Source organism: Cibotium barometz, chromosome 54 (assembly GCF_041138505.1).
Source record: "Cibotium barometz isolate CiBa-2024 chromosome 54, ASM4113850v1, whole genome shotgun sequence".
Lineage (NCBI taxonomy): Eukaryota > Viridiplantae > Streptophyta > Polypodiopsida > Cyatheales > Cibotiaceae > Cibotium > Cibotium barometz.
Genome location: NC_141099.1, coordinates 16,556,588 through 16,574,506, shown reverse-complemented (window position 1 = coordinate 16,574,506; position 17,919 = coordinate 16,556,588).

Sequence of the window (17,919 nt, the reverse complement as noted above, 5' to 3'; positions counted from 1 at the left end):
CTCTACTTTATATTCTAAGGTAACAATCAACTTGATGGAAGGAATCAAACATGGACAATAAATAACAAGATTTTGTGGCTCTAAACAACAGAACCAACCTACTTTAAAACTGTGATGTGAGATAATGCTCATGATCTAACGTTCACCATGTACGTGTGAAGTGGTACATGAAGTAATGCATAAAAAGAACATCCAGGTGTTCATAAAATATGTACATGAAGTAGTGCATAAAAAGAACATCTAGGCATTGATAAAGTATGTGTATCCCCCTTGTTCCCATCACTAAATGTAATAATAGGAAAGTGAATAAAAAATTGAACCAAACAATGTTATGCCTTAGCATCCTCCCCCACTAGAAGATCATGGATAAACACCCTTACATGCATGCTTACAAAAAAGCACCGAGACATACCAATTTTAAAATGTAGAACAATGTACAAAAAGTATAGGAGCCAATAGTTCCTTTTTACATCAGCCAAATAACAAGTAGTAAAGATAAAAATGCTCATCTGACCCAAACTCTTCTTCGAGCTTCATGCTACAATCCACATTAGGATGGTTGAGAGACTAGATTATATTTTTATCAACACTTGTATGTTAAGACTAGATTATATTTTTATCAACACTTGTATGTTAAATAAAATATTATCAACCATGGTGAATTCTGGTTATACATTTAAGGGTTAGGGATGTGCATTAAGACCTAAGACAAGGGCAGTAGCCAAGGGAATGTCCAAGCTTGCAAATAAAAGAAAATATCAAGCTTCAACCTCTCTCGGAGGAAGGACTTAAAGAGATTAAGGGATATTGAGGCACCCCAAGTGAGGCACCCCAAAGGCTACAGTAGTAGCCCCTAAATAGATTAATGAAATAAAACCACAGGTCCAAAAGAAAAGGACTGTGAAGAGCATGCAAATATGTACTACCAAAAAGTGATTTAGACTTGGGCCTTGTATAAAGTCTAGGACTCAAGTCTTAGACTTGGGCCTTACACTTAGGTCCTAGTGGGCCTTGCACTTAGGTCCTAGTGGGCCTTGCACAAAAGTCTAAAATGCAAGTCGTGGACTTTTTGAGCATTCCACCCAAGTGTTGAGCCTTGTATACAAGTCCTACACTTAGTGAGCCTTACACAGAACTCTTGGGCCATAGACACAAGTCTAGAACTCAAGTCCTAGACTTGGGCCATAGACTCAAGTCTAGAACTCAAGTCCTAGACTTGGGCCTTCCCCATAATTCTAGGACTTAAGTCCTAGACTTATCCCTTGAACATATTTCTAGGACTCTTATCGAGCCTTGCACTCAAGTGTAGGGTTGAATTTTGACTAATTTAAGACTTAAGTCCTAGAATTGAGCCTAGAAAATCTAGACTTTGCCCTTGCATAATAGTTCAACACTCGGGTCCTAGACTTGGACTTACACACATTTCTAGACTCAAGTCCTTGTGTAAGATTCCTCCCCCAGCGCCTCATGATGTCCAAATTCTTCCCCCGTAATCAAATCCCTCTTCAAAAATGTAAAAGATCTTGTTTCTACCTCTTTTAGCCTAGAGAGAGAAAATATTCTAGAGAGAGATTATTCAGATTTTGGATATTTTTAGATAAAAAATATTTCTTCATATTTAAATAAGTTCCCCCGAAACAGAAGTTCAAAGTTCAAAAAGATTTTCAAACGGTGCATTCGAAATAAATTATAATCTATTCAAAAGGCCTTATCCTGGGGGTCCAGATTTTTTGAAAATTTTAAATTAAGGTTTTGAGGGGCCAATCAGATTCATCCAAATCTGTGAAGGAGATAAATGGAAGAAATAAAGAAAATCCCCCCAAAAATGAGTAAATACTCACATAAGATGAAGAGTTGACTAAGGACAAGGATATTAGTTTAAAAAGAAGAGATATTTAGTGAAATGATGAATTTTTGACACCTCAAGATGGGGATTCCCCCTCATGAAGGAGGCGCCTACTTCACATGTGTGGTGGAGTTTAAAATTATCAAAAATTGAGATATTTCATCTCTCCTCTCTCCAAATTCAAGTCTAGTTCCAAAAAGTAAGCTAAACAGACCTAAAAATGGTCCAAATTTGACCAAACTGATCTAGAAAATTCTAGAATCAGTTTTCTTGGTTAGAGGCTCCCTTTTTTCTATAAATAGAAGCCTCTCCCTTTGTTAAAGCTTAATAGTGTTTTTTACACTGTTACCCTGCTTCTCTCCCAAGAGCCAAAACTTTGAATTTACTCATAATTCATTCGTTTTTGACCTTCCCTCTTCTAAATATTGGTGGCCACTCTTGTTTCAAACAAGAGTAGATCCCTCAAACCATCAAGCCAAAGGAAAGCTCTCAAATTCCTTCATAAGTTGGAAATTCTCTCTTTTTTCTGTTCATTTTATGGTTTTTATGATTTTTGTCTTCTCTAAAATGAATATGATATTATGCCTCATTGAAAAAAGGCATTCCCCTCTCTTCTTTAGTAAATCCAACCATTCTTTATCCTAGATAAATGATTAATGGATAAAATCAAGTTTTTTATAATGTTTCTCTTAAATGAGTAGAAAATGTTTACATTAGAATGATTTAAATACTCTTGGTGGAATTATAATTAAATTTAGAGAGTTAAAATTTAAAAAATGGTCAGCCATACAAAGGAGGATATGGCAAGATTTTCTAAAATTATATAAAATAAGTTTTACTTTTTTATTCAAAAAGAGTAATTTCCATCGTATATATATTCCTAAAGTGTTATTTTTCATCCTAGGTATAGAAAAATGCATACTAAAAATATTTTATTAAAAAAGTGTTACTTTCTTTAGAATTAAATTCTATGCATAGAAAGAAGCATATTGAAATTGTTATTTTGATTATAAAAGTGTTATTTTAATCATAAATGATTTTTATGCATAAATGGATGCATGAAAGAAATTCTTTTATATTAAAAGAGTGATTTTCATCATAAATGATTGTATGCATAAACTTATGCATAAAAGAATTTTTTAAATTAAAAGTGTGATTTTCATCATAAATGATTTTTATGCATAAAAAATGGATGCATAAAAGAAATTCTTTTATATTAAAAGAGTGATTTTCATCATAAATGATTTGTATGCATAAACTTATGCATAAAAGAATTTTTTTATTAAAAGAGTGACTTTCATCATAAATGATTTTTATGCATAAATGGATGCATAAAAGAAATTCTTTTATATTAAAAGAGTGATTTTCATCATAAATGATTTGTATGCATAAACCCATGCATAAAAGATTTTCTTTATTAAAAGAGTGATTTTCATCATAAATGATTTTTATGCATAAATGGATGCATAAAATAAATTCTTTTATATCAAAAGAGTGATTTTCATCATAAATGATTTGTATGCATACACTTATGCATAAAAGATTTTTTTATTTTGCAAGTGTTATTCTCATTAAAATGGAATTTATGCATAGTAAAATGCATAAAAGGTTTATTTTTAATTCGAAAGTGTTATTTTCCTTAAAATTAAATTTATGCCTAAATAGATGCATAAAAGAAAATCAGATAGATGTAAATGGATGGAAGTGATATGAATCATATTGATGTAGATGGATGAATGGATGATGTGGTTTGATGTGTGAATGATGTAGATTAATGTAGATTGATGTATGGATGATGTGGTTTGATGTGTGAATGATGTAGATTGATGTATGGATGATGTGGTTTGAGGTGTGAATGATGTGGATTGATGTAGATGGATGGATGGATGATGTGGTTTGATGTGTGAATGATGTGGGTTGATGTAGGTGGATGTATGAATGTGGATGTGGATGTATGGATGTGGATATGGATGTGTATGTATGAATGCAAATGTGGAAGTGGATGTATGGATGTGGATGTGGATGTGGATGTGGATGTATGGATGTGGATATGGATGTGTATGTATGAATACGGATGTGGATGTGGATGTATGGATGTGTATGTACGAATGCGGATGTGAAAGTGGATGTATGAATGTGGATGTGGAAATGGATGTGTGGATGTATGAATGTAGATGTGGATGTGGATGTATGAATGTGAATGTGGATGTGGATATATGAATGTGAATGGGGATGGGGATGTATGAATGTGGATGTGGATATGAATAGGGATGTATGCATGTGGATGTGAAAATGGATGTATGGATGTGGATGTGGATGTGGATGTGGAAATGGATGTATGGATGTAGATGTGTATGTGTATGTGGATGTATGAATGTGGATGTGGATGTGTGAATGTGAATGTACATGTGGATGTATGAATGTGGATGTGTATATGGATGTATGAATGTCGATGTGAAAATAGATGTATGGATGTGGATGTGGATGTGGATGTATGAATGTGGATGTGTATGTATGAATGCAGATGTGGAAGTGGATGTATGGATGCAGATGTATGGATGTGGATGTATGGATGTGGATGTACGAATGTGGATGTGTATGTGGAATAATGAATGCGAATGTGGCATTGGCCCTAAAACTAAACTTTTAAGGAAAGTATTTTTTTATGTTGCTCACCCATTGTACAAGCTTCACCTATATCTATACTATAAAAAATTGGTGGAAAATCCTCAATGATCTTTTACCTTTCTACACCTTTGAATGATTTCGCATATAGATATTCATCTCTCTCATGCCATAGTTTCTTCCTACCTAACTTCAATGTGGACTACTCCTTTAAATGCCTTTTACAATGACCTTGTCATCTTCATCAATAATAACTTGTCCATTCTTATCAAATTAAAGTCCATGATTTCCAAGATAGAAAGGAATCTTTTTAAACAACCCTCTTTACACGAGTGAAATAGTACATATACCTTCAAACACTTTTTGCACAGCCTTCTTTACACATGAGTGAAATAGTGCATGTACCTTCTTTACAAATGAGTGAAATAATTCATGTACCTTCTTTACACACGAGTTAAATAGTGCATATACCTTCAAAAACTTTTTGCAAACTTTCTTTACATATGAGTGAAATCGCACATGTACCTTTAAACGTTTTTGTACAGCCTTCTTTAGACATGAATGAATTAGTACCTATAGCTTTAATTTGGAACCAAATTGCATCATTTCCTACTACCACCATGATTTCATCTCCAATAGGCTTTAGGGAGAAATATTAATCCTTATGAATGATCGTGTGTTAAAAATCCAATCAAATTATCGTGTGCTACTACATTTCCTGTGTCATTAATTGCTTATTTAATTGTAGCAAACAACTCTATTTTCCTAGCATGATCGCATTCTTTCATAGCCTTAAGAGTCCATTCTTAACATCTTGAAAGTGTCCCTTACCCTTGAGAGTCCATTCTTAACATCTTGAGAGTCCATCTAGCGGTACATTAAATGTGTTGTTACTCTATTTTTATAGCATGATTAGATTCTTCTAGAGTCTTGAGAGTCATTGCTCTTAAGGAAAGAAAATAATTATTAAGCTATAGATGATGCCATGAAAGAGGATACATCATGGTGTGTATGAAAGGGAACACTCACAAGAAGTAGGATCTCCCACACGTTAAAAATTTAAGACTCAAATTGTATAATAATAAATATAAAGAATAATAACACATTTATTGATGTGATAATAAATGTAAAAAATAATATTACATTTACAGATGTGATATAAAAACTCACACAAATCCCCACCCCATATGCCTGTGTGAAAGGGAGCATTGATGGCTAGATCCAAAATTGTTAAGACCACGGTTATGTGCTAGTAGAAGATTAGAAGTAAACTCACAATGATGATTTATGCACTATGGGTAAAAGGGGTTGATAATTATATATCTAAATTGGCTTGTGTATGTCGGACATGATTACGAAAGTCAGTGATCATAGTCACTACCAAAGATTTATTTTATATATCAATTCTTTATGCAATAACCAAAGACCTATTTTAGATGTATCAATTCTTTAAGCTATGAAAAATAGACACACAATGTGTTTGTGTGCTTTTGCCGCACAGGTCGTAGCTGGGGACTTGTCGAACACCGTATGCGAGCCACGAATGGCTGTAAGCATACAACCAGGAAAGCAAGCTCAAACAGAATGCAAAAGGTATGTCACTCACCGCTCAACCGCCGCCTTGAAGGATTCCCGCGTCGCAGTGAAGAAGGAGCCGCCGTTGCCGCTCTACCGCCTCTCCGCCACCATGCCGCTACACAGTGCTCGATCGCTCTCTCACTCTCTCTCACACACGCAGGAGAAGGAAACCAAGGAGATAAGGCAAGAGCACTCTTGTATTCACAACAGATGAGAATGAGGGTTTTAGGGTTACATTTGACTCTTATAGGTGACTTGGCCGTTCACACATGGGTGCCCATACATGGCCGGCCGATCCTAACCCTTACCCTACTGATATTCAAGGTGTGCCTCTCATCGGCGATCACCCAATCCCTTTATCCTTAACATATGGTGCCGACAAGCCCGGCCCATGACTCAGAATATTTAAATTAATGACGTAAAACATAGTACGTCTCAATGTCCGTCATGGGTTAACATGCCCCCCTTCCTGATGTAGATTCCATCCTCGGAAGCTATGGTATGGTAAGCTCGATAGGGTTGTTGTGGTGGACCGTCTGCAAAACAGGGAAGTAGAGTGAAAGCATGCTAGAATTTAAAAGATATAAAGTGTATAAATTCAAGCATATTAGACCACAATGGATGTTGCTATGAGAACTTAGTTTAAGGGTCACATGAATGAGCTAGTGTAGCAAATTAACAGGAGTTTAAAATTATTGAAAGTAAAGCAAGAGTTAGCAAGGTGTCAAAGGTTAATCAAGGTTTATAACTGGCTTAAGTCAAGGAAAATAACCAAGCTTAATAAATAAACAGATGACCACACTGTGTCTACTCTAAGAACAAGTTAATACCACGAGCCTAGGGACACAAGAAACATCAGAGTTACAAGAGCCTTTTGTCTTTATTTCTTTACGCACGTGACAATTTTTATACACAATGGTGACCTTCCTAAGGCAAAACTAACATCGATCCTGGTACCATGTTTAACACAAGGCATTATTCAGGAATCTATTAGCTCACTTTAGGCAAGGCTACCCCCTACCAACCAAGGCATCGGTGTGGAGTAGAATACTCCTCGCCTACCCAAGTATCAATAAGGCAATAGGCCAACATTAAAGCACATAATAGACTTGTATTGCCATTTATTGTAGGCTCTTTTTTTTTAATAATTTCTTTTGATCTTCGCTCCTGAACTATAATTTGTCTTGCATCCTTTCGACAAAGGGGTAAAAGCTATGTCCTAGAGGTCAACACACACATGGCCAGGTGTCAAACATTAAGATGGTTTGACCCTAGACCTAAGACAATCGTATTCCAAGGTTAACTAAAGACGTCATGCATTCTCAGGAATATATCCAATAAGGTTAAGCTCATTAATGATTTACACTAGCACGTCAAGCAACTTCACAAACTAAGTATTACATTGACAATTTCCATGTGGTCATGCATTATAGTTCATGCAATTAATTGAACAGAAAAGACGAAAGAGAGTGGGTATGGAAGAATTACACCTGTATTTTGGAGATCTCCTTGATTCGATGAGAGAAATGCCCCAATTTGATGAGATATTTATGTATGAGCGTTGCGGCTATCTCAGGACTTGAAAGCGAACCCACCTCAAACTTTTCAACCTGTACAATCAACTAACAAGCACTATACCTCAAGAGGCACATCAGTGTGAAAAATTAAAGACTCGTTTAAGGAATCCAAACTAGAAAAAACTTGAAAACACTAACCTACCTACCAGTCACCACACTACTACTGAGGATACGGTAAGAGGATGTTGTAGAGTCCTGGCTCTAGTCCTAAGGCTAAGCCTCTATCCGCATCATCCAAATAAATAAAGTCAACCTCAGTAGTGCCATGAGTTTCATCCATCCATTCATCATTGTCAGATATTTCCTTTTCATTTTCCCATCCACATAAACTCATCAAGAATGTAACCATGCGAGGATAGTCATCTTGTGGAAAAGGAAAGCATTGGGCTATCGGGGATATTTCCTCTATGGAGTAGGGGTCAGTCATGGTCAATAGGCGAATTAGCCATTCTAATTCCTGAACATTTTTCTCTCTGGCTAGTACATCTATATGATCCCATTCAGTTTCAATTATAGGATAGCACATGTGAAATATCTGAGAAAGGTACAGATGATACCTCTCACCAAAGGTGGGAGTGGATGAAGTGTATGATGATCGTGCATCTGCCATATCTGCAAACACAGATATAGCATCAGTAGGTTTATGACAGGTCAATCTAGTTCTTGATTGTATATGGATATTTCTCCTCTTTTTGTGCTCTTGCTCTTTTTACTATTTTTTGTTTTTCTTTTCTTTGTTTTTTTTAAAAATGTATGAAGCTATATATATACATCCCCTTGAATTTGGCAATTACATGGTCAGGGGAGAAGGTTATAAGGAGAAAGCATTAGAATGTCGAGCGTGAGTACATGCTCCCCCTTTCCTTGGGTAGATCATATTATTTGCAATGATGTTGCAGCCTCTTGGAACCAATTTGTCCAGCGGGTCATAGGTTGTGATGTGGGTAGATAGCTTTTTATGACCCTTGTGGCCAATGGAGGAAATGGTTTCCAACGATACTATTACAAGGGGAGACGTAGACTCATTGGTTTTTTGTTGGGTGTTGACAAGAGTAGGTGTAGAGCATGTAGAAACTTCTATATGTGAGTGTGTGCCTGGCATACATGTGGCTCCCCCCTTCCTGAGCTAGGTGGTAGTGATCTATATCATTTGGGAATCCAAACTAACTCTGGAAGAAGTGGTGCGGAGCACTCTGTTACCTTTCCCTTACCACGGTCTTGAATTGTCATTGGGGTGGCAACAATTGGTTTGCAAGGTTTTACAGGTGATGTAGAGGGATTCAGCTTATGTTTAGGGACCCAAATCTAGTCATTCCCCTCGTAGTACCCTTGGGCTACTAATAATTTTTTAGGGATCCATCGCGATGTTACATTGCCCTTTCTCGGGTGGTTGCTTTCCTTTTACGAGGCTTCTTGGTGGCTGAACGAGATTGAGCAGGGGAAGTAGCTGTTAACGAAGCTTTTGGGACCCATTTGTATATACTCTTTGGCATAGTAAGCGGAACCTTAGAGACCACCTTGCCTGTTTCCACTCTTGGCGTTGAAGCGTTAGAGGGATGGCAAACAATCAAAGATGGTTTTGCCACTGGACTTTGTGATTTTTCATTATCTAATATTTGAGTGGATGACTTAGGTGTGGGATTTTGAGCGGTCAGACCTAGTGTTGGTTCTTGCGTTGTGACTCGTCTAGTTGCCCAATTGATATTGCACTTGGTGGCCATCATCCATTTGCGCCCTAAGTTTACAGTCCCTTCCATGGTACCCGCAGGCATAACCAAAAAGCTTTGAATTACGGCCCCCTTGTTATAGGCAACCGGAGTGTGCAGAACTCCTGAGACAGGGGTTTTTTTCTTGTTGATTCCTTGAACTTGGATAGCCCTCTTGGATAAAGGTGGTTTTCCAAGTTGACACCACACGCCATATGATAGCAAATTGTGTTGAGCTCCTATATCCAATAATGCATTATACAGCACCTCCCCGTAAGGACTCTGTAACTCAATTTGGTATCTTAGAGGTGGATCAGATTCCAGTGCATCCTCCTCTGCTTCCTTGAAAAATACTTGCGTAATTCCCAAGTTGGCTTCTCGTTGTCGCCTAGCACGCTGTTGACTCCTCTTTGGCTTCGACTCTCGCTTGTATCTTTTTACGCTCAGCTTGTTCTTTAGCTGCCTTCTTTTGATGGATTGCATGTAACTCCTCTTGGCTCAGGGGGTCATAGTATCTTTTGAATTTACTCCCATTAAGGAATCCAATGGTTTCAACTCCGTCGAGAGTCTCCACTCTAATGGTACCTTGCGGGGTAATTTCACATACTATATACGGTCCCTTACCAGCATATTTGAGCTTCTTCTTTTCGTTACGCACTCCATACATCATGACTTTATCCCCAACCTTGATGTCCTTGTCCTTGAGATGGCGATCAAACCATTTTTTCCTTCTATCCTTCTCCACAAGGGCATTGTATACAGCCAATTGTCTTTCTTCGTTTAGCCGCTCAAGGATATATAGACGCTCTACTAAGGGATTACCATCCCAACCTTCTTGAGTAGCAACACGAAGACTAGGAATGACAAATTCCCATGGCATGACTGCTTCTTGGCCATATACCATTTTGAATGGTGTGCAATTAATAGCCACTTTGTACGCAGTACGATAGGCCCATAAAGCTGTCGTAAGCTTTAGATCCCAATCCGTGCGATGAGCTTCAACTGTCTTTGTCAAAACAGAGATTAATGTCTTGTTTGTACTTTCGGCTTGGCCATTCGCTTGCGGATAATAAGGAGTAGATTTATGATGGGATATCATGAAATTTGTTGTGAGCTCCTTAATCACGTCTTTTATAAAATGCGTCCCATTGTCGCTCACAAGTTCAAAAGGACAACCGAAGCGTGTGATTATATTTTCAAAGAGGAACTTGGTTGTTGTCCTCGCATCTGCCTTACGTGTCGCTTTCGTCGCTTCAGCCCATTTGGTCATATAGTCAGTGGCCACAATAATATAGCGAGATTGTGTGTTTCGGGCCGCTGGGCTAATTGGACCTACAAAGTCTAAACCCCACTTTTCAAATGGTTGGTTTACTTTGATTGGATGTAGGGGCATCTGATCTTTCTGTTGGGGTTTCTTGTATCGTTGGCATTCATCGCAACCCTTCACAAAGAGTGATGCATCTTGGAACATAGTGGGCCACCAATACCCTGATTGTAAGATCTTTCGCGCAGTTAAGTCTCCTGAGAAGTGACCACCGGCTACGCCCATATGTGCCTCTTGCAAAATGTATAGATACTCATCCTCTCCGGCACAATGCCTAAGAACGTCATCCTTTCCTCTTTTATAAAGAGTCCCTGCTATCAGGAAATAGGGTTTGCATTCTTTGATCAGCTTTCGAGCTAGATCTTTACGAAGCTCCTTGGGTGGAAAGCCATTAACCAAAAAGTTAACAATCTTCTCACTCCATCAGGCATTGTCTCCACCATGAACAGGGAAGTGTCAGATAAGTCATTATCAACCCCTGTAGGAGCCTCACCATTAGGTATGCGAGACAAATGATCAGCCATAACATGTTTTTTGCCAGGTCTCACAACAGTGAAATCAAACTCAAGAAGAATCAATAGCCATCGTGTGATTCTTCCTGTGGAGCATGGTTTGTTTACCAGATACAACAATGCTTGATGATCCACATAGAAAACAAACTTGGTGGCAAGGAGGTAATAACGAAATTTCCTTACTGCATATATCATTGCCAACCCTTCTCGCTCCGTAGTGGTGTAGTTCATCTCAGCATCGTTCAACTGGCGACTGGCAAAGCTAATGGGGTAGTCTAGCTTGTGTTCTCCAAGTTGAGTTAACACACACCCAATAGCAAAGTTTGATGCATCAATATGCACATGGAAGAGTAAATTCCAGTTAGGCATTCTCAAGATTGGAGCACTCACGAAGGCCTTCTTTAATAGCTCATAGGCACGGTCACATTCTTCGGTCCAAATAAACTCGATGCGAAGCTTATACAATGGTCGAGCTATCTCGGCGAAGAATAGAATAAATCTTTGATAATAACCAACATGGCCCATAAAGCGTTGGACTCCCTTATAGTTGGTGGGTGGGGGCAATTCCAGAATGACCTTGATTTTACTTTCGTCCGTGGAAATCCCATTTTTGGACACTATATGTCCTAGAATGACTCCGTGTTTAACCAGAATTGGCATTTGAAAGGATTCAAGGATATGCGATATAATCTACACCTTTCAAATATTTTTCGTAAACACATCAAGTGCTCGTCTCCCAAGAGGAATGAACACAAAGATCATCTAAGAAAGCTTCACAGAAGTCCCTTAGATATTCCTTAAAGGCTGTGTTTATCAATCGTTGGAATGTTGCACGTGCATTGGCCAAGCCAAAAGCCATGACGCGAAAGGCAAACACTCCAAACTCCGTGATAAATGCTGTTTTAGCTTGATCCTCGACTGCAATTGTGATCTGATTGTAACCCGAGTACCCATCTAAAAAGCTATATGCCTCCTTGCCTGCCACTCTTTCAAGCACATGTTCAGAATATGGCAAGGGGTAATGATCCCTTCTGGTGGCTGCATTAACCTTTTTGAGATCAACGCACACTCTGAGTTTCCCATTCCTCTTTGGTGACTATCGGAGAAACCCATTCTAAGTGCTCAATAGGGTATATGAATCTGCATTTTACAAGCTTTTCAATTTCCTCTTGTACAATCTTTGCGTACTTAGGATTCTTTGGGTAGGGACGTTGCTGGACTGGTTTAGCAGTGCTAATCATTGGAATCGTGTGTTGCACCACCGAGGGTGGAACACCCTTCATATCATGATATGTCCAAGTAAATATGTCCTTGAATTCTTTAAGAAGCTTTGTAAGTGTAGCTTCTTCCGCCTTGGTGAGGTCTTGAGCAATAAAAACTGGTTTAGTCTCCTCACCCGGATCTGCTAAGTCTATCTCCTTAACTACCGCAGGGCCATCGTAGACACTGCTAGTCCCATTGGTAGGTGTTCGTTGGGCTTTTGTGTAGACCACTTTACGTTCCCCTATGGTAAATGATTTGAAATGCTCAGGTGCGGGGTGTAAGTCTACTGGTTCTTGTTGTGCCAGGCTTTTTTCTTTCAATTCTGCTTCCTTTTGTTGCTGAGCCAACTCTTGGTTTTGCCGCCTTCTTACAGTACGACTTAGTTTCGGCTTCTCTTCGATTTCTAATTGGGCGACGTCATGAGGTTGCGGAATACTCCACATGACACTTTGGAGGTATTGTCCCCGTGGATCTTTCCTTGTTTATTGCAGTGCATACATTAGCTCGATAGCGTTGGCGCTTATGTCTCGTTTTCTTCTTACCAAGTTTTTGATTTTTGTTTCTATCAGATTCGGACTCACTTGGTCCATCTTCACTTTCGGATGAACTGCAGGAGGTCACTGTCCTAGGCCTTGAGCACCTTGCTTCCACATTTGGGTGAATATTTGATTCATCCCCCCCATCAGGCTCAGAGTCAGTTTGTTCTTGAGATTCATACTCAGAGTTACATTGGTCAGAGTCTTCGCTACTGTCAATTGAGTTTGCCACTTTCTCGCCATCAGGAGTCAAGTGCATAACAACTATCATGTTTATTGGCACTAATGGTGGCATATCTTGCCCCTCAGCCAGGTGTTACCCAACTTGTGCCTCTATTTCCCCATGTGTTTATGGTTGCCGCTAGGTGTACCCAATCCACGTTATCCGACTCAGTCATACCCGGTAGGACATCCATATAAGGAGAATCTTTCCCATCATCAGTCTCTTTTTTGCATGTATAGCAATACCTTAATGGGGCGGAGTGAATAGTGGTATCCGAACGATTATCAATGATAACCTTGCTTCCTAAAGGATGTGCACGACCATTCTCAAGATCAACTCGAATGACAGAGTCCTGGAATTGTAGATAGACATGGTTTTTCGACCAGTCATGCACCATTTGTGCTTCCCTCATGAAAGGACGTCCTAAGATCATTTGATATGACATAGGATGCTTGGAGAAATCCATTACAATGAAGGTATGTCTTACCTTGTATCCCAAAACCTTGATCTTAAGGTCTTTTAACATTCCAATAGGTTTAGCAATAGTTCCGTTTGCCATCTTAACCACTATGTTTGTGACTTCGAGGTGAGGTCTCCCCATAGATTCCCAACAGTTTTTAGTCACAATGCTCATGCCAGCACCACCATCAAGGATTCCCTTTAGAGTTAATCCCTTGGTAGTAATGGGGAGGGTGGAATTAGATTCGTCACCTTCAAAGTACTGTCCCAACTTGTTCACAGGTATTTCAATGCGACCAAGTCTCCATCTAGGTTGGGTTGTAGATCCCAATGTTCCCCTTCATCTTGAAGCGTGTCGAGTCTATCCATATTTGCAAATTGTGGTAGCCCCGCCTTTAGTTCTCCATTGAGAAATGCCCGAAGAGCTAAGAATAGCTCAGGATCTCCGCATAATTTGGATATGATCGTGGTTCTGATTTCAGAGGACATGAAATCCATTAGCTTAGACACATTCAACGGTACTTTTTGAGACATCGCGACTGGTGAAGATGGAATCACTTCCTCTTCGATGGGGTTAGGCATTCCCTCACTAAACATTCTTTCAAGCAAAAAGGGTGTTTGCCCACTTCCTGATGTCCTATCCTCACTTTGTTCCCGAATGATACTAGATATAGCTAACGGTTTATGGTTCCTGTGAGGTTGAACTTGCATAGGAAACACTGTGTCTGGAATTTTGACTTTTCTTGGGTTTGGCTCTAGTTCTCTTTGTGTTTCTTCCACCAAACCCCTTAAGTGTTGCACTTGTTCAATCTCCTCAACTGGGTTTGGGTAAGTTCCAATCTTTTTCTTAAGGGTTTTTGGCCCACGTGGCTTGTCTTGGTAGGGAGTCTCAGTCAGTTTGGGTGGTCGAGAGGGCATTTACTGACTTGGTTGTGGAGCCGAGGAAGTTCCCTTCGTTGAGCTCCCGAGTGGGTTCCTCCCTTAAGATAGTGGCTTTGGTCCCCATGGTTTCTATTGAATCGGAATCATCTTCGGGATCATTCATATACACGGGGTCGTCTCCTCTCCCTATGTTAGTCTTTGAACTAGGCTTGGAGCTCATGGCATTAAGCGATCTCTTCCGCCGCATTTTCTTTTTCTTTGCTCGAGCAATTGATGCAGTATCCCTCTCTTCAAGAATGTAGTTTTGATTTTGAAGCATTGATCATGTAACTACATTCGCGGGTACAACGGGTATGGTTCCTCGTGCTTGGTTGGTGACCTCAACCAAATTCAATGGCGTAATCTTGGGTGCATTAGGATTATGTGGACATTGAGCCATCAAATGATCTATGCCACAACGATTACATGTAAGTACCGGCATTCCCGATGTGCTCCTTTGATTTGGTTGCATATGAGTAGCGATCTTCTGTAGCCTATTAGGGCACTCCGCTACACGATTGGGTCCACCACACGTAGCATTGAAGAGGTGGTCTCCTCGCCAAGGTATTAAGGTTTTGCCCTCTTGTGGCAAGAGCAGCCGCTTGACATACAGGCTTGACTTGCCCGAAATGATCCTCCATGTAGTAATGGGGAATCATTTCAAACGTATCAATCCCATATGGAGCAGTGGGGTCTATCTCCTCTTCATAATCCCCACACGCACTATGTGACTCACAACCCATCTGGTTTATAGGAGTAACCCTTGGATGTGGAGGTTGTGGTCCTAGCAGCACTGGCGGTGGTAACGGCACAGACTGGACTACATTCGGATTCCTTGGAACTATGTGCTGTGAGACGGTTGCTCGACAGGTTGTGCAGGCATTAGCGCAGGTACTTGAGGAGTGTTTGACCAGGCTAGTGGTGCCTGATTCGCCAACATTCACTTAAGTACTAGACAATCTTTAGATTGATGGCCGTACTTACCACATGCATTGGAATTCCCATTGAATTTGACTCTGAATGTGGGACATTCACTCGTGCTATGTGGTCCTAAGCACACCGAACACCATTGTTACTCTCTCCTTGGGTACATATGGCTATTCTGAGGAGCTCGATTACCCCTAAAGTATTCTTGGAGAGCCTTAGTAAGGTCGGTCACAGACATTTCAAATATCTTGGGCTCCTTGGCAATAGGTTTCACCGTCATTCGCTCGTGCCCAGATACTTGTAAACTAACGGATTTTGTCTCCGAAGACACCTTTTTACCTGCAATCATCAAGTTGTCTTCTAACTGGATTGCATTGGCAGTGACTGCTTCCCACGTTGTAAGACCTCTAATGACTAAGCCATTGTATATGTCCTCGTGGCGCAATCCTCGGATGAATCTATCAAGCAGTTGGTTATTATTGAAGCGCTCATCGGGAGTGCAGGGAGAATTTAGATGCTTCAATCGACTTATAAAGTCTCTCACTAACTCCCCTTCCTCGCGTTCAGCTTTTTGGAGTTGAGATGCTACTCTCCAAAGCACACCCTCATGTATGTATTCTTTCAAGAACAATCTCTTGAGAGTGGGATAGTGAGTGTGCTCTTCAACCCTTAAGGTTCGATACCAATCTCTGGCCTTCCCACTCAAGGTTAAGCCTAAGGCTTTACACTTATGCAGCTCATTGTGCTCTTCCAAGGAATCAGAGACGTGTTCAAAGACTTCAATGTGCTTCCTAACATCCTCGTTACCACTGAAGTTTTGAGTGAGCTTAGCCACCTGTACTGCCTTGCTTCTAGGTTCTCTCTCAGGCATGCCCCGCATGTTTTTCGCAATGGATCGTCCGATCGTCTGAGCAAACGCTGCGAGATCACCTAGGTGAGCAGGCATAGCTGGTGGAGGCACTTCTGGGATAGCCTGGCTGATAGGAGTTGGCGTTGGTCTGAGTATGTTGGCAAATGATGTAGGATATGATATGTGACTAGGCCTAGCTCCTCTTGGATAAGGGTTTTGATAAGGCGGTCGTGGAGCATACGCCATTGGCATACTAAGAGGTGTAGGAGCTACATGAGCATGAGTAGCGATAGGTACATATGGTTGATAAGTCCTGGCACGCACTATTGTATGTACTGTTCCACTAGGTAGCGGCGTCGTACTAACTACAGCGGTAACAGGTGCACTTTCCGTTATGCTCATCATTGGGGTAGGCATTGTGGATTCCTTAATGGAAAGTTGAGCCAAGGTTTGAAAACTAAAGTTACTGCTCGTGGGCTCAACCTGCATTGAGACTCCAGGCGAAACAACATATGAAGGGTCTATGGGACTCACCGAGGGAGTCTCCAATTGTGATAGGGTTGGTTATTTGGCCTTGCCCGTATCCAAAAACCTCATAGGGCCAGTGGAAACTAAGTTCACTCCCCTATTTTGCCTCTCAATTTGGATAATTCTATGAATAACCTCACATATCATTTGTTGTTGCTCCTCTAGATTAGTGGCGCTAGATGTAGATCGTAGGACTTCTAACCAACCTACATGGTATGTGTAACCCGTGTATAGGTCAGTTAGAGTCTCTGTGTGTAGATCATATTCCCAATTTTCATTGAGAAATATCCCATCCAGACTTGGTGTGCCAAACGGTTCTCTTGAAGTGGATGCAATGTCACTTCTTATGGATTGGCTTCTAGGGACCTCTACTTTAGGAAGAGCATAGGAAGGTGGTAGCTCAGTAGGGCCCTCATTAAACGAAGTGGGTAGAATATCCACATGGACACTCTTTGGGAGGGTAGGGTCTACATAAGATGTGAATGGCGAATCTACTACCCTTCCTTCCTCATTTACTTTGCTTGTCGCATGTTCAGAGCGTGTAGCTCTACTAACGGTCTCTATTAGATGACTAAACATGCTAGATCCAGGTTGTGGGGCCCAAACTGGCATGTTTTGGCTTGTCTCCTCAGGGTTCTTGGTAGGGTGTCCTTCCATGGCTTCTTAGTCAGAGGACGAGTCACTATCCACTATTCATGGATCTTGGGTTGCACTCCCTTGGGTTCCAGCCGAAGGCCAAGATGCCAACGTGGAGGGATGGTGTGAGCCTACGTAAACTGAAACGCTGTCTAGTGGTTCAGGCTCTAGCACCCGACCAGAACATAGATGCATGTGACGTGGGTACCCTACGTGCATTGGTAACTACCCTTGAAACTCACACAAGTGGTTTCTTAGGTGTTTCGCACCCCGTTTTTACTTGTTTTTAGATTGTTTTTAACTTGTTTTTGATCCCCTTACTTACGGTCGAACTTGGACTAGGACGTCTGATAGCTCGAAACGAGCGTATCGTTTAAAGTGTCCTAGCATGCTTTACAGCACCGTGTT